Source organism: Priapulus caudatus, unplaced genomic scaffold, assembly GCF_000485595.1.
Source record: "Priapulus caudatus unplaced genomic scaffold, Priapulus_caudatus-5.0.1 Scaffold123, whole genome shotgun sequence".
Classification (NCBI taxonomy): domain Eukaryota; kingdom Metazoa; phylum Priapulida; class Priapulimorpha; order Priapulimorphida; family Priapulidae; genus Priapulus; species Priapulus caudatus.
Genome location: NW_014577184.1, coordinates 185,263 through 193,226, shown reverse-complemented (window position 1 = coordinate 193,226; position 7,964 = coordinate 185,263). Strand labels below are relative to the sequence as shown.

At 43.1% G+C, this 7,964-nt stretch overlaps 1 protein-coding gene across 2 annotated transcripts in view; it reads left to right on the top strand.

Annotated features, from left to right (window-relative positions):
- The window catches only part of LOC106805683 (dual specificity tyrosine-phosphorylation-regulated kinase 4-like), an 88,844-nt gene that overhangs the window by 42,992 nt on the left and 37,888 nt on the right, over positions 1–7,964 (top strand). The gene's annotated exons all lie outside the window — the stretch shown is intronic.

The following is a 7,964-nucleotide window of genomic DNA, read 5'->3' as shown; positions in this document are numbered from 1 at the left end:
ATCCATCCAATGCCATCCATCCAACCATCCATCCATCCATCCATCCATCCATCCATCCATCCATCCATCCATCCATCCATCTATTTATCTATCCATCTATCCATCTATTATCTTTCCCACAGTGCATTTTTCCGGGTAAATGAGAGTATCCGGAATTCGTCTCATATTCGGATGTGAATTTCTTATTATACATCCTGACCTTTTCCTCCAAAGCTACATCATTCATGCTAACGCGTTGTGCGATCCTGCTACCCAACAGATTTGCACTGATTATGAAAGCTAATGTAGTAGGAAGCCAGCGCTACGGTATTAGCGAGCAGCTACAAATGGTCTGTGCACGCGAATCCGCCCACGGCTCTCTGTTTTCATCAGCTGCCTTCCTGTGACATTTAAATGCCAGTAGATTTTGCATCTCGCGTTGCCCAGCGCTACTGTGCTCAATATCATAGCAATAAGGTAAGCCTATTTTTTGATCTGCAGGTAGGCGCATTATCGTAGGGTCGTACAGCAATGCCCATGGGTAGCCTAGTGTTATATAGTATAATATTTCTAGTGTTGAGGTTATATGCTGTGTGTATCAATATCAATGGAACGACCCTGTACGTGTCAAGGCGAGTACGAGTGACCGGGGGAAATGATTTCATGGGCATCATATATATATATATAGGCCTATATACTATAATATACTATATATATATACTATTTACACTATATAATATATATATATATATATATCATATTAGCATCGTTTGTAGTCGTGACTGTCATATGTCTAAAATGTCGCAAGTTGAATGTCATAATGTCAACGAACTATCGGCTGCAAAGTATCATACGATCGAAATCTCAACACTCTTTGCGCACATGACTACAATGATTACGTTTCGGTCGTCACGAGATGTTATGATTATCATTAAAGAAATGCTGTGATTCTGATATCTCTTTCGTCATATCATGAGTATCCTCATAGCTTTTGTCATAGTCGTAATATCTGACATGGACCTATGTTTTTTTTTACAACGGGCCCCAGCTCTCTCGCGCGAACAATAATTCTCCACGTCCAATAAACCCCAGCCATACCCGTCACCATCCCTTACAGAGTGACCATCCATATGAATGGACTCCAACGCCTGGACGCACGTTGCGCCATCTACTGTTCTCCCTGTTTGCTGTCATTATGACAAAGGCTTCTGTTTTGCACGTCACGTGGAAAGAAAGTCCCGACAATATTAATTAAGACTTGAACATCGTTTGGATCCTACTAGATTGTCATACCTAAAGAAGGGTTCAAGAATGCCCATCTGAAATTCGAATTTCACATTTCAAATTTCGAATTTAAAATGTCCGTTTTCGAATTTATAATTTTCAAACTGCGAGTTTAGATTTCGAATATAACTACCGAATGAAACCAGTACGCAGTTGAGGAGTGAGAGGTAACACGTGAGCTGATTCGTCGCGAGAGTTGTTTAAATTCCGAATTTCGAATGAGCCTTATGAGGCTGTCGTGTGTTTGCGAGTGTCTCGTTTACGTTCTATTTCTCTCGTGGTGATTGTAAAGAGCATCGCTCGTACGTACTCGCGCGTGTCTACACTGCCAGCTTGCACGGCCATATGTCCCTGTTTACGTACTTACATGCATCTTGCTGTTGCATAACTAGCATCCAGTTTAAGGACATTGTTCAATACACTAATAACAACGATTATTTTAAGAACGATGATCTCTAATGGTGTAATGTTGTGTGTGCTACACACTAACGTGTGTGCAACATTGTGTGCGTGCGTGCGTTCGCGCGTATGTATGCGTGTGTGGGGGGGGAGGGTCTCTGCGTGCGTGCGTTTGTGCGTTCGTGCGCGTGTGCGTGTGTGTGGGCTCGAGAATGTGCGAATCTATGTTTGCGTGTGTGAGGTTCAGGGAGGGGAGAGGGAAGTGCAGAATACTGTCTATGCACATTATGTAAATTTCCATGTCAGCCATTATAATGATGTCGGTTATCGGATTCGCTGATTGTCTGACCGTCAGTGACAACACTAAACTGACAGCTCGCTTAATCACAACTCGAGCTACAACAAAGGTTTATTATTGTGCCTTGGATCGAGTTCGCATCTATTGTAGAATTCCAGAGTAAGCACGCACACGCACACGCACACGCACACGCACACGCACACGCACACGCACACGCACACACGCACGCACGCACACACACACACACACACACAAGTCAAACCTGCGTTAGCATTTTTGGAATTTCACTTTTCATTTTGCAGTGGTTAGTGAATCCACATCTGTAGAACTGATACTTGTCTATGAAGGATGCTGTTTTAGATTCCCTTGAGTGACCCTTAGGTATATACAGGTTTGACCGTACACGCAATGTGAGATGTGATCTAGAGACACGTAGGCGTTGCTTGCATGTTGGTTAAAGCTAGCTTAGTATAATCGTAATCTCCCTCGTTGATATTAATCGTAATTAAGCCGTATATTTATTAATTAGCTGCAAAAATCTCCACGACTAGTGGAATTACTCTCGTATTACTGCGAGCCCGACTCTGTGCCTGGATATATGATAACAACGGCGAGGTTTCTCCTTACCTGCACCTTGCTGAACTGAGAGAGTCGGATTCCTGTGGATAGATGAGTGTTTACGTGCGACGTCGTGAAGGGTTCTTCTCGAAGCTTCTCTTTCCGCGGTGAGAGTGAAGTGTTTGCGGTTCCCCATAGGCCTATATATATAGATAGAAAGATAGATAGATATATATACCTATATATGTATATATGTAGATAGACAGATAGATGGATGGATGGATGGACGGACGGACGGACGGACGGACGGACGGACGGACGGACAATATTATGTCAATGACTCAGTAAATCTCCGCCTTCGCTGAATGGCATATACGATCAGGAGTGAATAAAAAAACATGTTATTATTCACTCCTGATCAGACGGTGTGGAGATTATAGCACTCGTCGGGATTTCAGCGGTTTGCAGCTAGGTATTTAATCTGATGCGTAATATTTGAGCGAGTTGATGGTATCAAGAGCTAATAATACCTTATTAGGTATTATTAGCTCTTGATGGTATATAACGCGAGGCACGAAGTCAGCCAGCCGTTTAGCTTATAACGGCTTAACTTATTAGGCTTAACGTTAGCATCTGAAACGCTAATTACTTGCGCTCAGTCGTGATTTTGTGTCTGGCTGGCGTGGTGGTGGGTGGTGGTGGTGGTGGTGGTGGGTGGTGTGGTGGTGGGTGGCTTCGTGAAATTATCTAGGGCATGTGCAAACGCATACTTATTAACAATGAATTTCGTTTTGCACGTATCGATTCTTCGGACGGATTCTAGAGTAATTCTAAAGTTGCACTTGGTATTAATTTAATCATCGAATTTTAGTGAGAAATGGTAATATTTACCGCGAACCGGAAAAGGAACCAAATATTTACTGCGTACTGCTCGGGTCCGGGATATCCTATTAGAACTCTCTCGTCTAATGCAGAATGGATGGGCGGCAAGTTGTGTGAAAGTGAAGCGCGTAAACCACATGTGCTATGCTGAATTCGTTTCTCTGGGAGCATGAACACTTTAACAGCGTGAACTTCTATCTTGGGTATCCAGAAGGATGAGAATTAACAGCAACATAAGTCGTAAATTCAGCGAAAGCGTTGATTTCCCGTGGGTGTTCGGCAGAGTTTCACTTCGCGAACGTAATAGGCGGAATGAAATGATACGTCGTTCAAATTCTTGGACGTGAACTGGTCGCAAGGTCATGGAACCTATTCATACTGCAATCTCTCAGAATGTAGACGGACATCGTCTCTCGAGGGTTGGAGAGCGTAGATAATAGTGAACAACATCCGGCTCGTGCTATGAATCAAGGCAAGGCAATGCAACTCTAATAGTTGTACTAAGAGTACCAAGAGTACTAAGTACTACTAAGAGATTCTACTTGAAACTATGTAGATGATTTATACATTTATGACATTACAAAACGCAACTAGGGCAACACAGCGAACACAAACGTATAATATTAACAGCGACGAATTACTTATATATTTATTAACTATTATATGATTATTTATTTATTTATTTATTTATTTATTTATTTATTTATTTATTTATTTATTCATTTATTCATTCGTTCATTCATCCATTCATTCATTAACTGTTACTCTTAATAATAGCATGAGTAAACAATCTTGAAAATATTTACTCCTGATAATAGTAATAACGGATTGGGCGTACAGACCAGCTGGGGCCCGTTGTCAGAAACTTCGTAAAGTTACGATTAATTTTAAGACTAATGTTAATGTTAAGAGAAAAGTTAATAGCGTTGACAGAAACCTATCGTAACTAAACTTACTTAAGTGAAAACTTACGATAACAGGAACTTCATCACAAGGCTGCTGATTGGATGAGAATCGATCACAAAATTTAAATTCATACACATTTATTGTACATCACAGTAATTTATGCATATTATGATGGCTAACCACATATAAATAATATTTGATGAAAAACGACACGGTCTTGAATTTATTCTGCACAACAAGACAAATTCTCACACTGTAACACGAGACGCGAGAGTCGTGTGGTCAGTGCAAAAGTATTTAAAACAAGAGAACAAATGCCATACGCCATTTGTAAATGTTTTGACACTTTTGTTTTACTTCACGATCGGTAGATAATTAATGTTTTTGACGTGTTTTTCAAGAAAAACACATGATATTACTCATTAATATAAAATATAATATCACTATAATTGTAATTCTTAGTCTAAATGTGTTATTTTCATCTTAATATTAAAGTTAAGGGAGGGTCTAGGATCTCTTAAGTTAAGAGAAAAGTTACGAGAATTTTTAATTCTCTTACCTTTACGAAGTTTCTGTCAACGCTTTAAGAGAAAAAGTTAATGTTAAGATTAATGTTAAGACTAATTTGTTTCTGACAACGGGCCCTAACATGACACACGTGACAACGTGACACACCGCGGTGGTATGATCTGGCATAATGGCTGACACTGATGCTCGCCCCGCTGGCAAGTGCTTCGTGCAATCATCACGTAGCTGTTGTAGCGTGCTCACATTATGTAGACCCCACTCTGGGTCAGTGATTAACTCATTCCAATGTTTATGGCTGTCCGTTGTCGGTGATGCTATAATGCGCACCGATGGAGAGGCAGACAAGTGGCAATCTTCATCGCACTTTTAGTCACCCTGTCACCGTGCCGCCCTTGCGATCAACCTTACGTGCGTGCATGCGTGTGCGCGCGCGTGTGCGTGTTTAAGACGCGCAGGGCTTCTTGTTTGTCCGTGCCACGCCGTGGTATCCTCCATCTGTTGACATCCCGAATTGTCCTTGTCTGTTGTTTTAACCGCGCATAGCAATTACGAAGAACTTGGTCGACTTCGTGTGGAATTGTCATCATCAATCGTAACAAGACGTGTGAGAGTCGGCTGGCTTCGGCAGAACTCGTCGCAGCGATGTGCAGACGTAGACTGGAGCCGTGTCCATTAATCTGTCCTCACTGCGCCCGCGACCGAATAATCGTAAGCTAAAGACGAGTGAGTGAACCGTTAACTGTGAAAGTTAAGGACAGGGAAACAGTCTATACGAAAGATAAGTCCGTGAAAGTTAAGGACGGGGAACCAGTCTATACGAAGGGTAAGTGCTGTGATAGTTAAGAACGGGGAACCAGTCTATACGAAGGATAAGTACGGTGAACGTTAAGGACGGGGAACCAGTCTATACAAAGGATGAGTGATGTGAAAGTTAATGACGGGGAACCAGTCTATACGAAAGATAAGTGCCGTGAAAGTTAAGGACGGGGAACCAGTCTATACGAAGGATGAGTGCTGTGAAAGTTATAGACGGGGAGCACGTCTATGCGAAGGGATAAGTGCTGTGAAAGTTAAGGGCGGGGAGCACGTCTATATGCAAACGACGCTGGCCTGGAAATCGATTTGCTAATTGAATCCGGGAGCTGCCGACGATGTTCTGACGGCGGTCACGTAGAGCGATAAAAGAACGCGGGAGGGGGAGCGGAAGACATCGCATAAAGTGCGCATACGGAAACGTGCGCGCACGTACGCTTTCTGGCGAGCCATTTACAGTCAACCCTGTGTCAGCGGCTCACCTCTATAGAACGGACACTTGTACGTTTGCATAAATAGCACTTTCGGTGTTTCCTTTAGTAGCCTGAGGTGTGAGTGTAGTGGCCGGCCGCAACTTCACTTCCCTCGGTTTAAAGTTTTCTCATCGCGACGCCACCGGGACGCCATATTGACAAAGCGGTGGTAGTTGGTACCATCGCGTTTCATTATAGACTGGTTCCCGAGCTCTTAACGCACAGTACTGGGCAGGAGAAGCAGCTCGAAGTGCGCAACCTTATTCTGACAGAGTGCCTGCCATTTGTCGCGTTGCTATGTGACATATGTAAACAATGACAGGGTGACCGTCTACTGTCGTTACAACTGCGCCCCCTATTACCATCTGTTCTAATTGGGGAACCTTGTATAACAGGCGGATCCGTGAGCTTAACTGATGGGTTCATTTGTGTGGCTTCTGTTTACCTAGACAGCGCTGACAGAAAGATCGAGCTCGCTTGGCACGGGCTCGATCGAACCGCTGCGAGCCAAGAAAGCTAGCTATCATATCAGTGATAATTGGTGATTTGTTGGGCGGATTTACGAAAGCGCTGAAGGCGCATTCGACATTCGAATTTCGAATTCCGTATTTTGAATCGCGAATCTCTAATCTCTAAGTTTCGAATTTCCAGCAAATGATTATGAGATCTGTATTCTATTTGGTAACTTGATTAGTTAAAATTAGTTAACGCGTAATCTGATTGGTCACAATAGCGATTTAAATTTCGAATTTCGAATATGGAATTACGAAATTCGACTTTCAAATTTTAAATGAGTCTTCTGGGCTATAGTAGGTCTAGTTATATGCGATTAACGATGCTTGCGCTCATTCTATATATGGGGCGACGCATACAAATTTATGTCCTTGGATATAGTTCGTCTTTGCATGTTTTAATCTTGATTGAAATATTGATTTTTATCGTCCTCACTTACAGTGCATCGTTGTTATATGCATTACTTTCATCACTATAATTCACTGGCGGCTTAATCGCAATTGCTGTGTTCAACTCAACTACGCCCCCTTGATGAGGAGTAGTCTGTTTTTGCCAGTTTAATAATTGAATATGTTTAACAACATGTTAAAATAATATCCTACTGTATTAAAAATTCGTAAAACGTGACCAGACTTCTCGTACAACTCCTCGGCAACGCGTGTATCGAAGCATGACCATAAAAACTTTTATTCTCGCAATTGTTCCCGCACCCCATCCCACCCCACCCCACCCCATCCCACTCCACCCAATAGTATCGAGCCCGTTACGTTTGTGTCGTGTGATTGCAAGTATCATCATGTTCAAACCTGCAGCAAGTTACATGCACTCCTCATTGTACATGTACTCATGTACATCATCGCCGTACGTGTACACGTCAGCGATCTCATTCGTCGTGTGCACTCACTCCACCGCGCGGTACTTTTCCCGTAGTTTGCTGCTTGCTGCTCGCCCACTGAACACGGGGTATCGTTTCCACGACTAGCATCATCTCCCGCCGAGTGTTTGCAGTAACCTCGCGAAGCTAATAATCGCTCTAGTTTCTTGCTAAACAAACACGCGTTTGGCAAGAACGGGCACACGGTTGCCGATGAATGGTGGTCGGGCCATTGATGGGTGGGAGCGGGCCGGCAGCCGACGCCAGAGTACGCGGATGAGGCGCATGCCGGGTTACTTACGGGTTTCTTCCTCCAGCAGCTCTTTTTTCCGCTCGCTGTTTCTCTCTCTCTCTCTCTTTTTTTTTTTCTTCTTTTCTTTTTCTCTCTCTCTCTCTCTCTCTCTCTCTCTCTCTCTCTCTCTCTCGTCTCTCTCGTCTACTCGTACTACCGTCGTAC